The 8,300-nt window shown below is 38.7% G+C and overlaps 1 protein-coding gene across 5 annotated transcripts in view; it reads right to left on the bottom strand.

Annotated features, from left to right (window-relative positions):
- ADD2 (adducin 2) overlaps positions 1-8,300 on the bottom strand; it is a 109,095-nt gene that overhangs the window by 75,180 nt on the left and 25,615 nt on the right. The window lies entirely within an intron of this gene.

Here is an 8,300-nt window from a genome sequence, read left to right on the forward strand (position 1 = left end):
CTTTTCATTAAGAACTTATGTTGACTCACACACTAAATCAGATCAGAACTCATAAAGACTCCAGAAACAAAGACTGACGATTAGACTAGAGCCAGGACAATGGATGAACATTTACTCATCAAAGACCTATGAGATTGAAAAGAGAGACACGGAGACTGACACAGGCACTTGTCTTTGTCCTTTTGTGAAGAGAAAAATCACATAGAAGGTGATGTCTTATTCCTCCCCTACTGCCTGCCTTCTGGCTCTGAACGTCCAGAAAATTTAGCAACCTTCCCAGTATGATGTGGAGGTTGTTCCTTGAGAGGCCAGAGTCATTTCACACATGTCACAACCGTGAACATCTCTCATGCTATGACTGTACCAGGACTACAGTGTCAGTCAAGCAACATGGCTGGGGACAGACACGGATTCCAATACTACGTTGCAGCCAGGGATTTGAAGACACAAATAAGAAGTGGCTGTAATAGGATATGTGTGGGAATCAGATAAAGGCTACTTATATAAAGATATATAGCTATAGACGTAGATATAGATATGTCATTCAACATGAATAAAAACTGTTAGCTATCTAGGAAAAATAAATGTAAACAAACTATGTGTTGCATTATTTATATCAAAGCCAACAAAATTCAAGGTAAAAACCTCTAGATAATGCAAAGACTATTTTTATCTTTGAAGAGAGTAGTTCCCATAACGAAAATACCATATTGAATGATTATGCATCAAACAACATAGTATTGGACTATATATATGTATTTTGATATATATGTGTGTGTATATATATATGTATGTATATATATATATACACACACACACACATATATATATATACACACACATATATATATATATATACACACACACACGTATATATATCAAAACCAATTGGGAATCAGTCAGAAAATAACAGGATCTCAATAATAATGGATGACATTAATATGCTGGTCAGTGCATAACAAATTAAAGAGGTTAAAACGAGTGTGTGGGGGGAGAGAGGGTAAAAAAGCCTGAATAAGTTGATTAGACTTAAATGTATCCCTCAGTACCCACATTCTCACAATACAAACTCAGGAACCAATAGGTTTGGGTGACAAACTTGGAGTGCAAATTAACATTATAGAAAGCTATTTCACTGCAAGCACCAAGAACAGGGAAAAAATGCCTCTTAAAATAAACAATCCAGCAAAACATTTCTTCATTCTAAGAGAAGCATCATTTATCTTCAGGGGGACAGTGGGGTTTTATGTTTTCTTTTGTTTTTTATTTTTTGGGTCTAAGAAATTTTTTGATGGCCCTCTTAAAAAGTGAAAAGTGAGTTCCTTCTTCCCTTGCTATGAAATAAATATATATACTAGTCTCTACTCCTAGTTCCTGACACAGAGCTCTTAAAACCCTTGTAATCTCCTGAGAAATGGGGGTGCTAGAAACATCTTTTTTTTTCCTAGTATTTGGTCTTTGACCCAGGTTCCTGACCCACAGCTTAAACCCTTGTAATTTTATGACTGATAGGAATGAAAGGCACATCTACACAGAGTTCTTAAATCTCTTGGAGTTTCCTGCATTATAGGAACATCTTTTGCCCTAATGAAGTGAATCTTGGTGGGCTTCAGGATGGGGGCTAGTCACCGGAAAGATCAAGGTATGATTAGAAGCTTAGAACTTTCAGTCTTATCTCTCATCTTCCAGCGCAGGGAGAGGAGCTGGAAATTGAGTTAATTGACAATGTCTTTGTGATGAAGGCTCCATAAAAATCCCTAAAATACAGGATTTGGAGAGTTTCCAGTATGGTGAATGCATCCACATGCTAGGAGGGTAGAGTACCCCACCTCCATAGAGAGAGAAACTCCTATACTTGAAACCCTTCCACACCTCACTCTATGTACCTCCTCATCTGACTTTCATCTGTATCCTTTTTTTTCATCTGTATCCTTTATCATATCCTTTGTTATATAATAAACCAGTGGACATAAGTAACTCCCTAAGTTCTGTGAGCTGTTCTAGTAAATTATTAAATGCAAAGAAGGGCTGGGGGAACCCCTGATTTATAGCCAGTCAGAAGCAGAGGCCCAGGCTTGCAACTGGCATCTGAAGTGGGTGTAGTCTTGTGGGACTGAGCCTTTGACCTGTTGGATCAGATGCTAAGTCCAGCTCTGTAGTGTCAGAACTGAATTGAATTATCGGATGCCCCACTGGAATTATGGAGTTGATGTGGAAAAAAAACACACACACACACACATTTCATGTCAGAAACGTTGTGGGTAAAGGAAACAAGTTCCTTTTACTTGCCAACCCTCATCAACCTTGATGTGGAAGAAGATGGGGAAACAAAGGGATAAACTGCCCTGCAGAAAGAGTAACAAAAAAATGAGAAGTGGTGTTCCAACAGCAAATGGGGAAAGACGAGAGATGCAAGAACAGGCAGCGGCACTGGGACAAGAACACGGCAAAGAACAGGGGCCTACAGAAAGAGACAGACAATGAAAAATTCCCTCTGATGGAGAATGGCCAATAAATTTCAAGAATCATTGATGCTGAGTTGAATTTAAAAGTTGTTTCTGGCCCTACACTATAAATACCTTCTCTATGCCTAATCCTTTGATTAGGAGTCTGACGTGCAGAAGAGCCTTGTGTTAGTGGTGCTTTGGGAGAATAAAGGAGAAAGGACAGTGTTTAGTGAGGGCAAATGTATTAACAAAGAGGGCAGCTCCTCTGGGAGGTAAGCTGTCAAGTATGACGGACACCCTTGTTCACCAGTATCTGTTTCCCCTCCATTTCTGGGTACAGAAGAGGATGATAGTTTCCCACTCTCTTCCAGCTCAGCACTGCCTATGTTCTTCTGTGATCAATGCAATATGAGCAGAAGTTCATCTGGGAAGAAGCATTTTAGAACCCATCCTCCTGCTACAGCCACCAGCAGTTTCCAGATGGTGACAACTCCATCAGCCTGTGAGGGAGACATGGGACAGGTCCCCCCCCAAAACTCAATAGACACACAGCAGGAGCAAGAGATACATTTCTGTTGTGTTCAGCCACTGAGGTCATGGAGGGGCTTGATACTTCAGTGTAATAGGCCTGTCATAACAAATAATCTGAATGAGGCCACCATCAGAAGCACCAATAATATAGACTAAGAGGAAGACTAAAATAAAAGCCCCTCCTCCCAAAATGTCTTGGGGAATCTGTGAAAGGTAAGAACCTTCCCACAGTTTGTGGAGTAGAGATCTGAGGCATTTTGATTGCATATTAAAAGAAAGGTAAACTGCATATCAAAAACGGGTAGGAGGTCTTAGAGATATTTGGACTACATATTGATGGAATATTTATAAAAATCTACAAATCAGGACACAAAGGAATATCCAATAAACCCTAAAAATTGAGAAAGACACATTCTCTGACCACAAAACTAGGTAATACATTTTTAACAACAAACAAAAAATGCCACCTAGAAATCTTAAAACTCTCCCCTAAGTAACATCTGTTCACAAAGGAAATCTAAACTGCAATTGCATATTATTTTTTAAAATGACAAAAGGGACACTATATATCAACAATTAGTGGCTGCAGCCAGAGCCACATTTAGAAACAAATTTACAGCCTTTAATATTTTTATTAACAAGAATGAAGGAGCGCCTGGGTGGCTCAGATGGTTAAGCATCTGACTCCTGATTTCGGCCCAGGTCATGATCTCATGGTTTATGAGATTGAGCCCCAGCACGGAGCATGCTTGGGATCCTCTCTCCCTCTCTTTCTGTCCCTCCACTCTGTCTCTCGAAATAAATAAATAAACTTTCAAAAAAAAAAAAGAATGAAAATCAAATAAGCATTCAACTTTAAAAGTTAGAAAAACAGAATAGGCTTAAGGAAAGAAGAAAGAAATTAAGATATTAAAAATAATGAAATAATTAATCCAAGAGCTGGTTATAAATAAAGACATATTCTTAGCAAGTCAATTAAGAAGTAGCTAGCACAGAAAATTGGGAATGGGAACATATCAGTTTATAGAGAGAAAATAAAAATTTACGAGGACAAGAGCAAAGCCAGCCTAGCCAATGGGGCTGAGGGGGGAACCAAGGGGAAGGAGGAATATGTGGTGTCACTCAGCCATGGCCTTGTTTTGGAAAATGGCTGCCCATCTGTGTTGAATGTTAGCATTTAATTTGGTAACGTCCAGAGAGAATCATATTTCAACAAGCTCTATGCATAATGAGACTACAGGAAGCAAAATTCTCAACATAGAGAACAAACCAATTCTGCTTTGCTGTTTTGGGGAGGGAAACAACAGATACATTTCTTCATGACTGTTCATGGTGCATCATCACATATCACACCACCCTGGATCTGGATGGTTGCCTCACACTAGGCCTGGCTCACAAAGTGTCACTGGTTATTGGAGAGGTGGGAAGGAGCCACAGTCTACCAGGGGAACAACCTGACCCCAAGGTGTGGCACAACAGGTGTGTTAAACCTCTGTAGGTGGTAATGATCAAGGCCTTCCCTCTTCTTTCATGGCCAGGTCAAGCCCCTCCTCCAGCTTGAGCCCTTACTTAAAATCTAACTGGTAAGAATTTACCCTAATGCAAACTATGGACTTTGGGTGATAATGATGTGTTAGTATAGGCTCATCAATTATAACACATGTAACATTCTTGTAGGGGATATTGATAATGGGGAAGGTTAAGCAGGTATGGGGGCAGGAGGCATATGGGAAACCTCTGTAGCTTCTGCTCAGTTTTGCTGTGAACCTACAAATGCTCTAAAAGAAATCTATGCCAAAAATCTAACTATCATTTGCAGCTCTGACGAGGCGATCTCCACCTATTGTCCTTTGGCATTCACTAGCTTTCTCTCCCACTTTCCTTTCTCTCTTTCCCTTCTCTCACATCAGACCAGTCTGACCACCCTTGAGTCAGGAAGTCAGGACCATAATCTCAGCTCCTCCACCACATACCCCAGCCAGTTGTGGACTTGAAGGCAAATCAGTTCATCAATTTTGACATCTCTTCAATCAGCAATTAAAATGAGGATATTGGTTTGTATAAGTTTTCAAACTATCCTGAGAACACTGAAGGTTCTAAAGAAATGAATCAGTCATTCTATGAGCATTTGATTCCATCTGTTCTATTTGAAAGACTATAATAAGCCATGCTTTTAATATCCCTAACATAAATATGTCTGAGATTACCAATACCTTGTGCTAATTCTTCCTTTCCTGCTGCAGACTTGAGAACTGCCTAAAACATGTCCTGGGACAGGAGAGTTCTATTTCTGAGCTGGTAAATTTTTTGAGAGTAAAGCCTGTTTGTGTCTGTTCACATGAAAATGTACCATCAAGTCCATCACCAACAAATATGTGTGCTGGGCCCAATAAGACAGCTTGAGAAGCTCAGCTCCAATCAGAGCCAGGTCTTGACATTGCAAATCTAAGTGTTGGGTGTTCTTATATAACTTTATTTATACATACTGTTTCTTTTGGGGGAAGTAGAATAGTTACTGTTAAAAAAGAGAAATGGTCTGCTGGCTGAAGAGAGAGGCTTTTAAAAGAAAATATGAGATACTTATGACCAAAGCGATCAAGTTCAAAGTGAAGCATCAAGTCAGACTCAGCCAGTACCAACTGATCCTTCAACTCTTTTTGGCTACAGAACAACAGTGACACAAACAGGAGGAAGGCCACAAAAACTCAAAAGACAAGAAAATACAGTAGCTATTATCTATCTTTGGAACTCACCTCCTAGGACAACAAAATCCATTCAAGTTCTTGATATGCTTTGTAGCAAACCCTGGCAAAATAGCTTTAGAGTCTCTGCCATAGAACATGTATCTAATGAGCCTGAAAATGAGGTTCTTGGCTACATTCAATCTAAAACATACATCATAATGTATTTTTTAAGTTATGTAATATTTAAGTTTGACAGTGCATGTTTAACATTGCCCATGAGGGAAAAACACACGCTCTCTTGTAAAAGCTTATTAAATCTTATACCACAGACCTTGTCATATATGCATTAAGTGAAAAGCCTACTTCAAAAATATAGTGCTGCTGTCAGATAGCACAGTCCACCCAAGAATCTAAGACAGTGGATTTAATGACTTAGCTAAGTAGGTCAAAATTATCACTGCAAATCACATCTTATGATGGATTAGGTTCCCAAGTCCATTAATATGGGCAAAATTAGTTAAAGTGAAAATTATCCTTGAACATCTCAATGGCCAGGAAGAATAGAGCTCTATGTATTGCCCTATACAGTAATGTACGTGGACAATTATGTAACATGTACATTGTAACATATGACTCACAAAAGAGTATGTGCAAAATATAATCTGGTCATATTACCCTGTTTCTCTAGGAGTCGGATTACCATGAGATACATGCGAGCATAAAGAACCTGCTCTACATGAAATGTTCAGGCTTGTTGATGGAAATGAAGGAATTTGTGGTTCTCTTTACGCTGCTTCTTGGACATGACAATCACCCAGGTAATTTATAAGGGAGAATACATGCTTTGAAACCCTTAACATTAATACAAGAAGAGAAGAAAATGTTTTTTCCTCTCAATAGGCATGTAAAATCTCAAATAAGTTTGTAAAATTTGGAAATACTTCTCTTTAAAAATAAACCTATTTAAAAATAAACCTGGTTTTAAAAACCCAGGAGTAGAGACCTCCCAAAAGCATGGTTGTACAAGTATCATATGACTTCACTCATATGAGGACTTTAAGACACAGAACAGATGAACATAAGGGAAAGGAAGCAAAAATAATATAAAAACAGGGAGGGGGACAAAACAGAAGAGACTCATAAATAAGGAGAACAAACAGAGGGTTACTGGAGGGGTTTGGGGAGGGGGGATGGGCTAAGTGGGTAAGGGGAATTAAGGAATCTACTCCTGAAATCATTGTTGCACTATATGCTAAATAATTGGGATGTAAATTTAAAAAATAAAATAAAATAAAAGCATGGTTGTAGCTTATTTAAAGCCATCCTTGTGCATGGCGAAGATAAGCACAAGCTATTAGGAAGGAGGCAATACTTTTCAAATCAAAGTTTTAATGTGTCAAACAAATGAAGACGTCTCTTTAAACATTCCCTTCTCAGAATTCCTCATAATATTTTGAGGAGTAAATCCCAGAATATTAGTTTTTCATTACAAAATTTATTGCCTGTGGGGCACCTGGGTGGCTCGGTCAGTTAAGCATCTGACTTCGGCTCAGGTCATGATCTCATAGTTCATGGATTTGAGCCTCACATCTGTGCTAACAGCTCAGAGCCTGGAACCTGTTTCAGATTCTGTGTCTCCCTCTCTCTCTGCCTCTCCCCTGCTCATGCTCTGTCTCTCAAAAATAAACATTAAAAAAAATTTTTTTAAAGTTTATTACCTGTTTAAAGGCAAGGTGCTGGTATAAATATTTCAAATGAAGCAAGAAATTTTTCTGACTTTATTTTTCTGACAAGAAACTTACCAGACACCTCTGAAACCTAACAAGAGTACCCTAGCTTGCATATATTGTTAATATTTTTAGTAAATCAAATGAGCTTAATTTGGCAATTTAGTTCACAATATTATCTGTTTACACATCATTCTACATTGACAATGAAAGCATTTGGATTTAACATTCCAAACAGCATGCATTTGACATTTTAAAACTCTGTGTAAATATCTGATAGAAGTAACAGCTAAAGAAAAATTTAATAGCATTGGACATTTTGTAATATTAAAAGCACACTGACAAGAATTTTCTATCAAACACTAAAGATTTAAATTGGGCTGAGTTGCTTGTTCAATCAATTCCATCCAAATTGAACACTTGGAGAAAAAAAATGAATGCTGTTGTTAGATGTTGCCAATGATTCAACTGTGGAAAAAAAGCATCAGCAAATGCTATGTAGAAGGTAGGCTGGTGAGCAAAACCAGGCAACATCCTAGCAAACATAGAAATCACAGTTTGGTACAAGAAATGGGCATTGACCAGAAATACAGAAACATTGTACATGTACCTGTGATCACTGCTATTTAGCAGAGACACCCATGCCAGAAAATCGTATAGTTGAAGGATTTAGCCACCTGGTAAAGCAGGTCTGAGACAGCTTCCCAGTGGCAATGACATTTGAGCTAACACTACAAGGAAGAATGAGAGCAGGGCTTAGGGGGCGGGGCACAAGTGGTGTTGGGAGACTAGTTAGAGGCCCTGCAGGTGTCCAGATGGGGTGATGGGGATGACGAGGCTTGGAGTTGGGGCATGAGGAGATGGTGAAAAGTACATGGGTTTGGGAATGTTTAGGAGACAAAAAAAAAAAA

The sequence above is a fragment of the Panthera uncia genome (assembly GCF_023721935.1).
Source record: "Panthera uncia isolate 11264 chromosome A3 unlocalized genomic scaffold, Puncia_PCG_1.0 HiC_scaffold_11, whole genome shotgun sequence".
NCBI classification, from domain to species: Eukaryota; Metazoa; Chordata; class Mammalia; order Carnivora; family Felidae; genus Panthera; species Panthera uncia.